The following is a 15,492-nucleotide window of genomic DNA, read 5'->3' on the forward strand; positions in this document are numbered from 1 at the left end:
GCATAATCACTGAGGAAGATCTGGGACTGGGTCAGGCAGGCAGCAGGAAGAGGAGTAGGGGGAGGAGATCAGTGGTGCATGGGCCGCATCCTTCACCTCTGCAGCTCTGGTTCAGGTCTTGATCCTCTTGGGGGTAGAGCTGGATTGCTTTTTTCTATTTGTTTGCATTCTTGACCTTACTCTGTCATTCCTCAGTCTTATGGTTCTTTTGTAGTGCAACCTCCGTCTCTGAACTTCCTTTACTTTTACAAATTACTGATCTTTACCATTCTCCGTGCCTCTTGTCTCCGTCAGTGTGAGATTGCTCAGTACCTCTCCCGCTGCCTGGGAACTTCACCTTTTCCCCTTCTCCTGTTCTGCAGAATAACACCGGGACATTCTCTTTAATCGCGTCACAGAATGGAAAATGGGCTTAGTAAGTCCGGCCTTAAGTAACTGAAGCACATTTTGGATGTGAATCCCCCCAGCTCCTTCTAACTTTATGGGCAGCGGCTGATGGTGAGAAGCTGGGGGGATTCACATCCAAGGTGAGCTACAGCTCCTTAAGACCTGATTTACTAAGCCCATTTCTCCTTTCTGTCTAAGGGGGGGAAAGCTTAGTAAATCAGGCTCTCAATGTGAATTAAATGTGGGTGCCCAGCAGTCTCCCTCCCTCTCAATCCTTCCCCTTGTTCCCTTCCTTCTCCCATAAGCTCCCTAACCCCACAGCCCCCAAGCCAGCGCCATTCAGTTACCCCCAGCCCTCCCCAGCAGCAAGCTCAGACCCCAGCTCCTTACCCCTCTCCCTCACCTCTTCCTGCCTCCCCTGCAGCAGTTGTTCCTCTCTGGTCAGCACCGCATCTCTCCCTGGGGCGGATGCAATATAAAGCACGGAAAGCGGGCGCTGAAAAGTCAATATCCAAAGTAGGGGGTTGTGCTAGCAAGGGCCATTGTGCCAGTACTGTAGAGGTTATGGGGGTAAATCAGCTTTTGAAAATCAATCAGGAGGCTCCGTTTTTTTTTAAACTTAATTTTATTTATATTCCACCTTTCAGACATTAAAAGTGCATTACATTCAGGTACTCTAGTTATTTCCCTGTCCCCAGTGGGTTCACAATCTGTACCTGAGGCCACAAGGAGTGGTGGCACTGGGATTTGAACCCTGGGTTCCAGCCCACTGCTCTAACCACTGGACTTTTACAGCCAGTGAGCAGAGGCAGAGCTGGAGGGGCGGAGTCAGCAATTATGAACTTAGCTTTTGAATTTCAAATGTCCCTCTGATACAGCACAAAAGTCCAGCCATGCACTTGGAAAATTATTCTTGGTGACGAGTAGGAGATGTAATTGTCATTTGCCTGGTACAGTGAGAGAATGCTTTGTTTTTTATTCAGATGATCTTCAGCCGGTCAGCAGGCGGCAGTATAAGAGGGCAGTGTTCCACTGGCACCAGGAGCTGGAGCTGAGGAGATGAATCCCAGGACCGATGTCTTCACCCTGCTGCTAAGTTCTGAGAGAGAGAGACTGTAACACCCAGAGAGAGATGCTCGTTTCAGCAGACATTGCACTGCTGCTGAGGATCTGTCAGAGGGACAGAACGGGCTGAGAGATTGAGAGATGGAATTAGCAGAAAGAGAGAGAGAGAGACCTGTTTCAGCTGGGAAGTACAGCTGTGGGGTGACAGGAAAAGGTTGCACAGGACCCTCCTATCTGACTGGGAAGGATGCAGCATTTCACTCTGCAGACAAACTGTTAAGTACCAGCAATTACTGTTCCTTATCTTTTTCCCTTTTTGCTGTTTCCAGTTTTCCAAGCCTTTTGAGTTAACTGTAAATCCTTTTCTTATATATTATAACATTCATTTATTAGCACTGTTTCTGTGAAGGAGTAGTGACAGGTGAGTTAGTACTGGGTATCAGCAGGGTCCTGCACCAAGTCTCACACAGCTCTAACAGGTTTTTGTGTCAGCAGAGCTGGAGTAACCAACCAGCATCTGAATCAGTGAGGAGGTCTTCTGACCACAGATTGTGCTAATAAATAAATATTTGACTGCTATTTAGTGATTCCTCAGTTGTTATATTTATTGTTTTGTCTTTTCTGGGTCCCTTTTCTAAGGTCTAAGCTTCTCTCAGAGGAGGCCCTAGTTTAGGGGTAGTGAGTGGACTAAACCATTTGCTATGGCTCACTGGGGTAACTATAGAGGGCAGACAGTTCCCTGTGCTCTGAGGAATCACTGATTAGCATTGTGCAATCCCTGAATACCAACACAATGTTTCTTCATTTATATTTATAAACTAATAGGTCCATGCCGAGAGCAGGAAGTTAGCTGGACTTACCCGGGTACGAGTTCCCGCTGGATAGACCCAAAGACAGTGAAGTCAGTTTATCCAGCTCACTTCAGGGCTGCTTCCACTGTTACCAGACTTCCCCGGCTCAGTGTAACTGGGAAACACTCAATATCCCTGCTACCCAGCTAAGCATAAGCCCCACACCCAGCACATCACTTTTTTTTATCCAGGTAAGTTAACAATTCATTGGCCCACAATTTTACCACTGTGTCCAGCTAAATTCCAAACTCAGCCGGACAAATCCAGTGACCGAGGACCTTTAAAAGTGTTACAGACACAAAGTGATGTTTGCAAAGGCTCCTTACCACGTTGGTTGTTTTTGTTGCGGGACGAGCGGAACCAGAAAGAGAAAGAAAGGAGATGTGTGAGCATTGATCTTGGTTATCACAAAGTTAATTATGTCCATTTCTGTATACAAAGTAGGGGGCAAGTTTTCAGAAGAGCTGCTGAGTTGTCCACAAGAGTTGAGTACGTTTATTGGATAAATTTTAGTGAGTTTTCAATCACAGCATGGTGGCTGGAAATGTTCCCAAATTTAGCTTCGCCAATTCAGCACTGAGCGGCCTCCTGAAAACTTACCCTGAGCAGCTGCAGAGGATCTACCCTCACTGCCTGCCCCTTAATCTAAGAAAAATACCCACCTCTCCCCCGACCCCAGAAGTCACCCCCTCCTCTGACCCCAGAGCTTACTCCAGCCCCAGAGTCCTCCCTTACCATGACCCCTGACCTCACCCCTCCCCTGACTCGAGTTTACCCCTCTTCCCCAATCTTAGACCACATGTCCCCTTCTCCTGTTCTGGACATTGTGATTTTTATTCATTTCACTGTTACTGATTTCCTGTTCGATTGTTTTGTCATGTTTTCTTTTTAATTATGATTATGATTTATTAGCTTGATTAATCACAAAATCTTACAACAGGAAATCAATGCAATGTACAAAGAATAAAATAAACAGCACTCCCTGCTATAAATAAATGGCCGTAATGAATGCATCCTGTTAAAACTAGTAACAAAGTCATAACCAGGGCTGACAAAGAAGAGGGAAATCCTATAGGGCTGCATCAAGGGACAGTGAGTGCTGTCTGCATGCTGAAGCACTTCCTGCAACCTGCGTGTTTAGCATGAAACACTAACATCTTCTCTAGAAAGCCCCAGAGTTGACCTTGAACTACTTTTTCAATAATTTTGGACAAGACAGGCAAACTTGAGATAGGACAATAGTTTTCAGGAATATTTGGGAGAAGATGTTGGGTATTTTTTCAGAACGGGACAGACTGTAGCTTTCCTGAGAGTAGCTGTAACTTACCGGGGTTGTGAGGTGGTGTTGATGATGGTGGGAAAAGGATGAAGGGAAGGGCGTCATGGATGGAAGGGTCAGGGGAGGGGGATGCGGTGTAGGGGTAGGGGAGTAGTGGGATCAGGGGATGAAAGGGAACAGGGTGTTTAAGTGGAGGATGGGAGGGGGGTGGAAGGGGGAAGGGGGAAGGGAGGGAAGGGAGGGGGGGAAGGGGGGAAGGGAAGGGGAGGGAAGGGGAGGGGAAGGGAGGGGAGGGGGAGGGAAGGGAGAAGGGAAGGGGAGGGAAGGGGGAAGGGAAGGAGGGAGGGAGTAATGGAGGGGAAGGGAAGGAGGGAGGCGGGGGAAGGGATAAGGGGAGGAAGGAGGGGGGGGAAGGGAAGGGGGAAGGGGGGAGGGGAGGGGAAGGAAAGGGAGTTAGGGAGGGGAAGGGGGGAAGGGAAGGGAGGAGGGAGGGGAGGGACGGAACGGAAGGGGGAGGGAAGGGGAGGAGGGAGGGGAAGGGGGGAAGGGGAGGGGAGGGGGTTACAAATGAGGGAGGGAAAGGGGTGTATTTTTCTTGATGGCTGGGATTTCTTTATTTGATCTGTTAAAGAAAGGTTCAGACTTTAAAATGTGTAAGACTGATCGCACATCACCATTATATACAGGGAGGACAATAATGAAAGCCATTTCCGGGGGTAAAACGCTCTTTTATCCACAGAAATGGGCTGTTTGATTATTGTCCATCCTCTACACAAGTAAAAGTAGGAGCATATATCAGCAAGGCATGGGCTTTTCCCCATGTAGTTTTGCAAATATTTCTGGTTTGGAGTTCGGAGAAGGGAGAAACCTATATGCAGAGTTTTCCTATAACAACCTGCCCTCACCTAAAGCAGGCAGGGGTATTTGAGAGGGCAATAAACAAAGCAAAACTAGATGTGTACTTTTGCATTCATTATCACAGCAAACCTCCAGGTTAAAATTCACATGGGATTGGCCAGACCTTGCATACTTTGATTATTTAGTTCAAGGCTGGGAAACATCCAGACCCAGATGAGACTCACAGCTCAGTCCCATGCAGCCGCTGCCAGAGCCCCAAACCAGAGGTTCATGGTGGGAGCTTTTGCTCCGTGCCTCTGACTCCTCCCCCTCCCCCCCATAATCAAATGTTCACCACAGGAGCGAGCAGGATCTGCTGCCACAGCTTTGGTTCATCCCTCCCCCTTATTCTTGATTTAAATATTCATAAGGACTGGAGAGTGGCACAAGAGCTCCTGCCTCATCCTTGGCTCCTTCCTGCAGCCTCCCACCCAAGAATTAAATGTTCACAGAGAAACAGAGCTGCTGCTTCTTCTGGCTCTGCCCCAGCCACCCAGAATTAAATATCCTGGCAGGAATGAAGAGCACACATCACATCTCTTCCTTTACCTCCCTGGAATAAAACATTCATAGCAGAAGTAGAGCAAGAGCTGCTTCCCCTGACACTTGGGGGTTAAACCCTTGCTCGCTTGAGGGTCCCGGCAAGCACTGCAGAGGCCTTGCCTGCTCCTGCACTTGTGCCTCTCTCCTGACAACCTCCCACCCAGCAACTGGGTTTCCGCTTGGATCTGGGGCAAGTACTGTATGCACCACCTGCTCCTTCTTGTGGGGTTTTCTGGGGACAGTGAGACTCCCCAAACCTGGGGTTTCACAGTACCCAGAAAACTAAAGACTGTGCATCCAAAAAATACAAGAATCACTGAAAAACTCACTCACCTAGGATCCACAGTGCTAATAAACCAGAGCTTGTTATGAAGGTAGAACAATGAACCCAAAGGATTTTAAATAAACTGCATTACAAGCAGGGGAAGAAGAAAAGGAATTTCCCAGTAACTCCAACTGGTTTTTAAGTGAAGGTTTTTGCAGAGCTGAATGCTGCCCCTGTCTCAGTCAGGGGTGAGGGTGCTGATAAGATCAGCTCAGACTGTACAACTGGCTGCCCTTCCTTAGCTTTACAAACTCTCCCTATTAACCCAGAGCTCTGTCTCTCTCAGGGACCCTCAGCAACAGCGACCGTCCTCAGCTAAGAGGAGAAGTGAGGGAAAGGGAAAGGGGAAGCAGAAACAAGACAGAGAAAGGGGAGGAAATATAGAGAACAGCAAAGGCAAGGCAGGTGGGCAGAGAGGAAAGAGCAAAGGAGAAAAGATAGGAAAAGTGGAGGGGGAGAACAGGAGATAAGGAAGGGAGATATGGCGAGGGGAGAGCAGAGGGAGCATTGGAAGGAGGGGTGGGAGAAATTGTTAAAATATTCAGTTCCAGGTGGAGTTGAGTTCTGCGCTGCATTAGTTCTCCCCTTTCTCCTCTCGCTTGTAGTTCATTTCCATGATTGGTGATTGCTCCTTCCCCTTTCTCCTCTCGCTTGTAGTTCATTTCCATGTTTGGTGATTGCTCCTTCCCCTTTCTCCTCTCGCTTGTAGTTCAGTTCCAGGTGGAGTTGAGTCTGCGCTGCATTAATCCTCCCCTTTCTCCTCTAGCTTGGGGTTTACTTCCAGAAGCTTCAGGTCCTTTGGTCTCATAATATCCAGAGTCCCAATCAGCAGAAATGCTCCCTGCTTGCTGCCATCCTTTGCATTAACAGACACCCTGGCAGCTTTGCCTTTTATTATGTCACCTCCTGTCATCATAACATCACAAGAGGGGGGGAGAGACCATGTGAGGCTGATGGGGAGGGGAGGGGAGAGGAGCAACTGAATTCAGATCAGTACAAATTAATTAAAATAATCTGAATATAATAAAGAGGAAAGATGCCCCATTCCTGCATCACCGGCCTGCAACCTGAACTGCGCCCCTCCCTCGTAGTCTCCAGCTCTGTCTGTATAGAACTTGAGCTCCTCCCCTCTCATTCTCCACTCTGCAGCTCTGCCCCTCTCTCTCTCACGCTGTGCTCTCCAGCTCTGCCCCTCTCTCTCACGCTGTGCTCTCCAGCTCTGCCCCTCTCTCTCTCATGCTGTGCTCTCCAGCTCTGCCCCTGTCTCCCTCATGCTGTGCTCTCCAGCTCTGCCCCTCTCTCTCTCATGCTGTGCTCTCCAGCTCTGCCCCTCTCTCTCACGCTGTGCTCTCCAGCTCTGCCCCCCTCTCTCTCTCACGCTGTGCTCTCCAGCTCTGCCCCTCTCTCTCTCTCACGCTGTGCTCTCCAGCTCTGCCCCCCTCTCTCTCTCTCGTGCTGTGCTCTCCAGCTCTGCCCCCCTCTCTCTCTTGTGCTGTGCTCTCCAGCTCTGCCCCCCTCTCTCTCACGCTGTGCTCTCCAGCTCTGCCCCCCTCTCTCTCTCACGCTGTGCTCTCCAGCTCTGCCCCCTCTCTCTCTCTCACGCTGTGCTCTCCAGCTCTGCCCCCCTCTCTCTCATGCTGTGCTCTCCAGCTCTGGCTCCTCTCTCTCTCTCCGTATTCTCCACCTCTGCACCTCTCTCTCCCTGTCAATGTATTCCGCATTTTCACCCTTTTCTCTGTCAGAATTTCCCAATCCACTCTGCTAGGGCCCCCACACTCCCATAATTGTGTGGCTGTAGCAAGGGCCACAAAATTCAGCCCTTGCCAAGGAACCAAAACATTGATGGCAGTCAAACAGCGCATTTACCCTCACCTGCCCACCCCAGAAGAGAAACATTGATTGTAGTGGATGGTGCATTAACCCTCTCTTACCCACCTGCCTGCCCGCCTGCTCCCAAAGAGACATATTGATGACAGTGGACAGCGCAATCTCCCCGCTCCCCTCCCCTGGATCTCCTCACTCACTGGCTCTGTATTGGACAAACAGGAGGAGGAGGAGGATGAAGGCCCTGCAGATCCTCTAGTACAACCTCCCTTCTCCCCCGCTGAGGTCTGAATGGTGCAGTTTGATCCTCGAGGTTCAAAGCAGGATGCTCTGACGTGGTAAGGGAGGAGGGAGGATGTATCAGGAACGCTGCAGAGTCACTGTCCTCTTCCTCTTCCTGGTTTGCCAATAGTACCCTCTGAGTGAGGGGGTCCATGGGCATGGGGAGCTCTTGTAGAGGGTTAACCTGAGATTGTGGGCTGGAGGGAAGAGAACAAACTGACTGGGGATTGGAGAGGAGGGGAAGTGAGTGAACCAGGGGAAATGGGGGAGTGAACCAGGGGAAACGGGGAGTGAATCAGGGTAAGTGAAGGGTTTGTGGGGTGGAGGGAAGGAGGGAGTGTATCAAGGTGAGTGAGGAGTTTGGGAGGAGTGAATAAACCATGGAGAGTGAGGGGTTCACAGGGGGAGGGAGCCAGGGTGAGTGAGGGGTTTGGGAGGGGAAAATAATTTGAGTGACTAAGGAGCTTATGGGGGGAAGAGCCAGGGTGAGTGAGGGGATCAGAGGGGGGGGAAGAAGTAAAAGAGGGGAGTGAAGGGGTGAAAAGGGCTTTGGAAGGGGGATCAGGTGGGAAGAGCAAGTGAAAGTGAGGAGTGAAAGGGGCTTTGGAAGAGGGATAAGGAAAAGAGAGGATGGGGGTGTGATTCTGCTACCAGACATCTTAATTACGCACTTCCTACACTTCACATTATTTCCCCATTCCTGGATTGGTTTTACTGCTGATCCTCTCTGTACTGCATTTTTTCTCTCTTTTCCTCTCTGAGCTCAGCCTCTCCCTGACCTGTAACTCCAGGTCTGCACAGCCCAGGCTCTCTGCTCACAGCACAATGCAGTGATGGTGTCAGCGAGAGGAAAGCAGAAATCTGATCTTTGTTAGCAGGACCTGAACTTTCTCATTAATCGTGGCGCAGTCAGACATTAACCTGAGGGGGGATCTTAGTTACCTGATGGTTCTGGATGCTGGTGCTAATCAGTCTACAGCACTCCTAGATGTACGCAGCTCTCCAGCCCATCTCAGTCCTGTAATTTGCTGTCAGACTAAAGAAAAAATCTCTGCAATAGTGAAGACTCGCTGGCCTGGAGGATTGTTTTACTTCCAAAATATTTTATAATATCCTATAAATAAAGCTTCCAGAGCTTCTCCACATCCCTGCATCATACGGATTTATTCTCTTGTGAGTGTCTCTCTCTTGGCAATCTCCCACCCACCAACCGGATTTCCACTTACCTATGGGCAAATCTGCTCACTTTGAGCCTCACACCAGGACCACTTGTTCTAAACCTGACGTGGCCAACGTTTCACGCACCAAGCGTCGTGGAATCAGAATTTACCACAGAGCCTCAGCAAAGGGGGTACCAATGAGTGCCCCCATCCCTTTCAGTCTCTCTCTATCCTCCCACCCTGTGCCTTCCAGTCTCTCTCTCTCATATCCTGTTCCCACCCATCCTTCTCTCAATTCCCCACCTTGTCCCTACCAGGCTCCCTCTAAATCCCCCCATCCTATCCCCACAAGTCTCTCTATCAGTTATCCAGAAGATTCTCTCAATTTTTCCAACTTGTCCTCAGAGACCCTCACTGCAGCCCCAGCACAGCACCTCCAACCTCCACAATAATTATGATGGGGGCTCAGCCCTCACCCATTCTCTCTTTTCTTCCTCTAAATTGACCCCCCCCCCTCCTTCCCCTCCAGTTCTCTCTTTGTCTCTCTCTCTCCCCTACTCCCTCCTCCATCACCTGTGCTGGATCTCACTTATAACCCTCCCTATACCCCTCCAATACTCACCCCTTCCTGCCCCTTCCCAATCACACCTCTGACTCTCTCTCAATCCTCCACCCCATCATACCTCTGAGTCTCATTCTGTCCCTTCCCCACCATCACTACTTCTGCTTCTGTTACCTTCCCTCTTCCCCTTCATTACCCATAACGTTATCACCCATCCTCACTGTCACCCTCCCCGTGTCACTTCTGGTTCTGTTACCTTCCCCCTTCTCCCTTCATTACCCATAACTTTATCACCCATCCTCACTGTCACTCTCCCCGTGTCACTTCTGGTTCTGTTACCTTCCCTCTTCTCCTTCATTACCCATAACTTTATCACCCATCCTCACTGTCACCCTCCCCGTGTCACTTCTGGTTCTGTTACCTTCCCTCTTCCCCTTCATTACCCATAACTTTATCACCCATCCTCACTGTCACCCTCCCCGTGTCACTTCTGGTTCTGTTACCTTCCCCCTTCTCCTTCATTACCCATAACTTTATCACCCATCCTCACTGTCACTCTCCCCGTGTCACTTCTGGTTCTGTTACCTTCCCCCTTCTCCTTCATTACCCATAACTTTATCACCCATCCTCACTGTCACCCTCCCCGTGTCACTTCTGGTTCTGTTACCTTCCCTCTTCCCCTTCATTACCCATAACGTTATCACCCATCCTCACTGTCGCCCTCCCCGTGTCACTTCTGGTTCTGTTACCTTCCCTCTTCCCCTTCATTACCCATAACTTTATCACCCATCCTCACTGTCATCCTCCCCGTGTCACTTCTGGTTCTGTTACCTTCCCCCTTCTCCTTCATTACCCATAACTTTATCACCCATCCTCACTGTCGCCCTCCCCGTGTCACTTCTGGTTCTGTTACCTTCCCCCTTCCCCTTCATTACCCATAACTTTATCACCCATCCTCATTGTCGCCCTCCCCGTGTCACTTCTGGTTCTGTTACCTTCCCTCATCCCCTTCATTACCCATAACTTTATCACCCATCCTCACTGTCGCCCTCCTCGTGTCACTTCTGGTTCTGTTACCTTCCCTCTTCCCCTTCATTACCCATAACTTTATCACCCATCCTCACTGTCACCCTCCCCGTGTCACTTCTGGTTCTGTTACCTTCCCTCTTCCCCTTCATTACCCATAACTTTATCAACCATCCTCACTGTCACCCTCCCCGTGTCACTTCTGGTTCTGTTACCTTCCCTCTTCCCCTTCATTACCCATAACTTTATCACCCATCCTCACTGTCACCCTCCCCGTGTCACTTCTGGTTTCTGTTACCTTCCCTCTTCCCCTTCATTACCCATAACTTTATCACCCATCCTCACTGTCACCCTCCCCGTGTCACTTCTGGTTCTGTTACCTTCCCCTTCATTACCCATAACTTTATCACCCATCCTCACTGTCGCCCTCCTCGTGTCACTTCTGGTTCTGTCAATCTCCGTACCCCAGACCTAAGGGGGTTTATAGAGGAGACCTTCAAGTGCATCATAGAGCAATCAAACCTCCACACAATTAGCCCCTATGCTACCTGATTTTTATTTTTTAGCTCCTGAGTCTCCTGCAGTTTGTGGGATAGAATTTCTAGCAGGCCCCGGGTGAGAGAATGTAAATTTCTAGTAGGAGTGTAAATTTTCAGTAATGCATTAGCCCAGGGAAAGGGGTGGAGCTGAAGAAGATTGTGCACCATGACAGCAATCTTAAACTTCACCCGCCATTGAACTGGAAGCCAGTGTAACTTAGCCAAAACAGGTGTAACATGCTTGCAAATGTGTGTACCAGTAATAAGATGAGTTGTAGCATTTTGAAGATGTTGAAGGACTTTTAGCATGTAGGCAGGAAGACCCAAATAGCTCATATTAAGGTTTAAGGTTTATTATTATTTGTATACTGTTGTCTCAGCGAGCCTTCACAGCGGTTTACAATACAAATAAATATACAGTGAAGAAATTACATTCAGTCATAAAAGATAGAAACAGCTAAATTTAAAAGAAAGAAATTACAAAAATCATAGCTGTTAAAATATAGAAATGTAAATAAAAACTATAAATATTAAACAGATAAGACCAATAGATAAGACCCAAATAGAAAAGAAAACCCATTCTGGTAAGAAAGCGTGAGATGCCCAAAATAAAATATGTGATTCACAAGAACAGATCTGCCAAATTGCATAGTGTTGGGTTTAGAGACCTTGCATTAAGAAATATAATTACCATTACAGTAATCCTGGAGGGGCATAATTAAAGCCTGGACAAATGAGCAAAAACAGCTGAACTGAGGAGTGGTTTAAGCCCACGCAGAACCCTCAGTTTTAAAATCCAGATATAATGGTGTTTTTTATCTGCTGCTGAAAAGAGAAAGGTCACCTGGAAAGAGAGCTTCACCTTAATAAGCCAGGAGGCGATACTGGAGCTAGGAGCTGCCCTCAGGGTGATGCATTATTATCCCCTCACACTGAGGAAACATCCCCCGGAGGAACGGGTTAGGACGGTCGCTGTAGCTGATGATTTGATCATTAGGAATGGAGATAGCTGGGTGACTGATGGACATGGGGTAACTTGCCTGCTTGGTGCGAAGGTGGTGGATCTCGCTATTGGATCCAACTTTTGAAAATGATTAGGGGTGCTGAAATCAACACAAATTACGCACTTCTCATCCCAAGAATCAAAAAAACAACAGAGTGTGTTGTGAATATGACTGATCAGCCTGCATGTAACTGTCCAGAAAGGAGCAGGTAATGTAGATATGGGACAGGCTCATATGGTCAAAACAAAAGCCAGGGAAGCACTGAAAGTCCCTCAATTAATAATTTTCTGAATCCCAGCTCATCCTCACCAGTTTCCTCCCTCCCGCTCCATCCCCTCCACATCACAGTCTCTTCCCCCATCCTCCTCTCTCACTCTCTGTTGTGCACGTGGACCCTTGGGCCGGTGTGTATGGAAGATTCACTGAAGGGAAGCCTGCAGTGATGCACGTAACCGGGAGGTGGTACGGAGCCAGGAGACCAGACTGGACCTTCACCTATACCAGCCCACGTTCCCTGCAGCTTGAGCCCTTGGGTGCCGGGGCCAGCAGGACTTAGGCGAGGGTCTCCTGGCAAAGAGAAATCCAAAAGGACAGTCCAAGTTGAGGCAGCTTGAAGACTGGAGTGGTCAGAGACGAGCGAGGGGTCTAGGCAGGCAGCTGAGGTGTGAGGCGAGGTGGCAGGCCAGTAGTCAGGGCAGGCAGAAGCAGACGAAACCAGAAGACAAACCAGGAATCAGGATGGGCAGCAGACGAAGAATACCAGAAGCCAAGCCGAGGTCAAAACCAGAGGATCAAGCAAACAGGAACTGGAACATGAAAGCAGGAGCGGAGCTGGAACAGGCAGGAGGGCAGGAAGACAGGAACGGAGCTGAGGCAAGAGGGCAGGAAGACAGGAACAGAGCTGGAACAGGCAGGCAGGAACACAGGAACGGAGCTGGAACAGGCATACAGGCAGGAACACAGGAACGGAGCTGGAACAGGCAGGAGAGCAGGAACACAGGAATGGAGCTGGAACAGGCAGGAGGGCAGGAAGACAGGAACGGAGCTGAGGCAAGAGGGCAGGAAGACAGGAACAGAGCTGGAACAGACAGGCAGGAACACAGGAACAGAGCTGGAACAGGCATGCAGGCAGGAACGGAGCTGGAACAGGCAGGAGGGCAGGAACACAGGAATGGAGCTGGAACAGGCAGGAGGACAGGAACGGAGCTGGAACAGGCAAACAGACAGGAACACAGGAACGGAGCGGGAACAGGAAGGCAGGAACACAGGAACGGAGCTGGAACAGGCAGGTAGGAACACAGGAACGGAGCTGGAACAGGCATGCAGGCAGGAACGGAGCTGGAACAGGCAGGAGAGCAGGAACACAGGAATGGAGCTGGAACAGGCAGGAGGACAGGAACGGAGCTGGAACAGACAAGCAGACAGGAACACAGGAACGGAGCTGGAACAGGAAGGCAGGAACACAGGAACGGAGCTGGAACAGGCAGGCAGGACCACAGGAACGGAGCTGGAACAGGAAGGCAGGAACACAGGAACGGAGCTGGAACAGGCAGGAGGGCAGGACCACAGGAACGGAGCTGGAACAGGCAGGAGGGCAGGAACGGAGATGGAAAAGTTAGGCAGGAATACAGGAACAGCAGGATCAGCAACCAGCTACTCGATGAGTCGACCTGTTGCCAAGGCAAGGCATGAAGGACTACGGGACTACCCCAACTTCCCTCGTGGAGAAGATGCCGCAGGAAGGCCCCAACATAGCCCGGGGCGAAACAGAGCAGGTCGTGGTGAGGAACGCAAGCCTGGAGGTAAGGGGGTCACACAGCCCCTCAGTGACAGCATGCACACACACTCCCTCCCTGGGAGTGATAGAGACACATCAGAGGACAGCAGGGACAATAGCAAGGGATGCTGGGATAGCCTCTGCAGCAGTGACAAGCTCCCCCAGCCCCTCAGGGACCACATGCACTCCACCCCCTCCTCCCTGGGACTGAGAGAGACACATCAGAGCACAGCAGGCTGTATGAGAGAGGGTCCTGGAGAGAAAGCAGTGTTGCTTACCTGTAACAGGTGTTCTATCAGGACAGCAGGATGTTAGTCCTCACATATGGGTGACATCATCAGGATGGAGCCCAATCACGGAACACTTTTGTCAAAGTTTCTGGAACTTTGACTGTAACCTACTGGGCATGCCCAGCAATGCACTGACTCTGCATGCAGCAGGGGTCCCCCTTCAGTCTCGTCTTACAGTAAAAAGTACATGTGAAAAATAAAATAAGAAAACGTAAACGAACCCAACTCCGCGGGGTTACAGGTAATCAACTCTGCTTTCTCACAGGACAAGCAGGATGGTAGTCCTCACATATGGGTGAGTACCAAGCTGAGGATGCCCGAGCAAAGCACCAAATGCATTCAAAGACGTGCAACAGGCACAACAACAGGGGTGGAAATTTGGTTCCTGTGGGCCAGCCTGTGGGCTGTGAAAGTATGGAGAGAACTCCAGGTGGCAGCCTTACAAATATCAGCAAGCGGCACCGAATGGAGGTGCGCTACTGATGTCTCCATGGCCCTGACAGTGTGTGCTTTTACACGGTCTTGCAGCGGAATGCCTGCTTGTTGGTAGCAAAAAGAAAGACAGTCCCCTAACCAGGAGGAGAGGGCCTGCTTTCCTACAGGATTTCCCAATTTGATGGTATCGAAAAAAACAAACAATTGAGTGGATTTCCTGTGGGTCGACGTGCGGTCTAGGTAGAAGGCGAGGGCACGTTTGCAGTCCAAAGAATGCAGAGCCTGTTCTCCTGGGTTTGCATGGGGCCTGGGAAAAAAGGTAGGTAGGATAATGGATTGGTTAATATGAAATTCTGACACTACCTTCGGTAAAAATTTAGGGTGAGTGCGGAGCACTACCCTGTCGTGCAGAATTTTAGTGTACGGCGGATAAGTGACTAATGCCTGCAATTCACTAACTCTGCGAGCTGACGTGATAGAGAGAAGGAAAACTACTTTCCAAGTGAGATAACGGAGATCACAGGAGTGGAGAGGCTCAAACAGAGGTTCCATGAGCCGCCCCAAAATCACGTTGAGGTCCCAAGCAGGGGCCGGAGGGCGCAGTGGAGGTTTTAAGTGGAGCAAGCCTCTCATAACTAAGGGTTGTGTCAAAATAGGAAAATCCCCAACGCCTTTATGAAACACGGCTACCACGCTGACATGCACCATGATAGAGGAAGTTTTCAGGCCTGACTCCGACAGGTGCCAGAGATTGTCCAGAAACTTCGCCGTGGAACAGATGAAGGGGTCTATGGACATTGAAGCGCACCAGGCTTCTGTGAGGATTTGGATCGCATGATCCAAGAGGCCATCGGAAAAGCACTGAAGAGCTTCCAGCCGGTGCCGGTGCTCTTCTTAGGACCTTCATACTTGTAGAAAGAAATGAGACAAAAGACTTCCCAAAGTCCCTACCTTTTCCTCAGCTGGTCTGGAAATATATTTATTTATTTAGATTCTTTTTTATACCGAAGTATAGCGAGAAGCCTTCACTCCAGTGTACATTGAACAACTTCATACATGAAAACATTTAATAACAGAGAATATAAACGTAAAAATATTGGTGTTATAATTAACATCTCAGCAAAGCAGAGTGATAAGGAACATATATAATTAGCTGGTTTCCTTTCTGTGACATCAAGCATCTGCACACTTCCTGTCTGTAACCCTATTTGCTTGCTTTTTGTAATTAGGAGATGTGAAGTAGAGT

At 49.5% G+C, this 15,492-nt stretch overlaps 1 protein-coding gene across 15 annotated transcripts in view; it reads left to right on the forward strand.

Annotated features, from left to right (window-relative positions):
- Window positions 1-15,492, forward strand: part of LOC115085938 (zinc finger protein 566-like) — a 158,625-nt gene that overhangs the window by 136,686 nt on the left and 6,447 nt on the right. For 12 of the 15 annotated variants that reach the window (XR_003854983.1, XR_003854987.1, XR_003854989.1 and 9 more), the window contains one exon: window positions 1,371-3,656. The exons of 1 other annotated variant lie outside the window; for it this stretch is intronic. The gene's annotated coding sequence lies outside the window, so the exon portion shown is untranslated. Of the gene's footprint in view, window positions 1-1,370; window positions 3,657-15,492 lie in introns of those variants that run through there. 2 more of the 15 variants (XR_003854990.1, XR_003854986.1) reach the window with 2 other exon arrangements.

This window comes from Rhinatrema bivittatum, chromosome 2, assembly GCF_901001135.1.
Source record: "Rhinatrema bivittatum chromosome 2, aRhiBiv1.1, whole genome shotgun sequence".
In the NCBI taxonomy this organism is placed as follows: Eukaryota; Metazoa; Chordata; class Amphibia; order Gymnophiona; family Rhinatrematidae; genus Rhinatrema; species Rhinatrema bivittatum.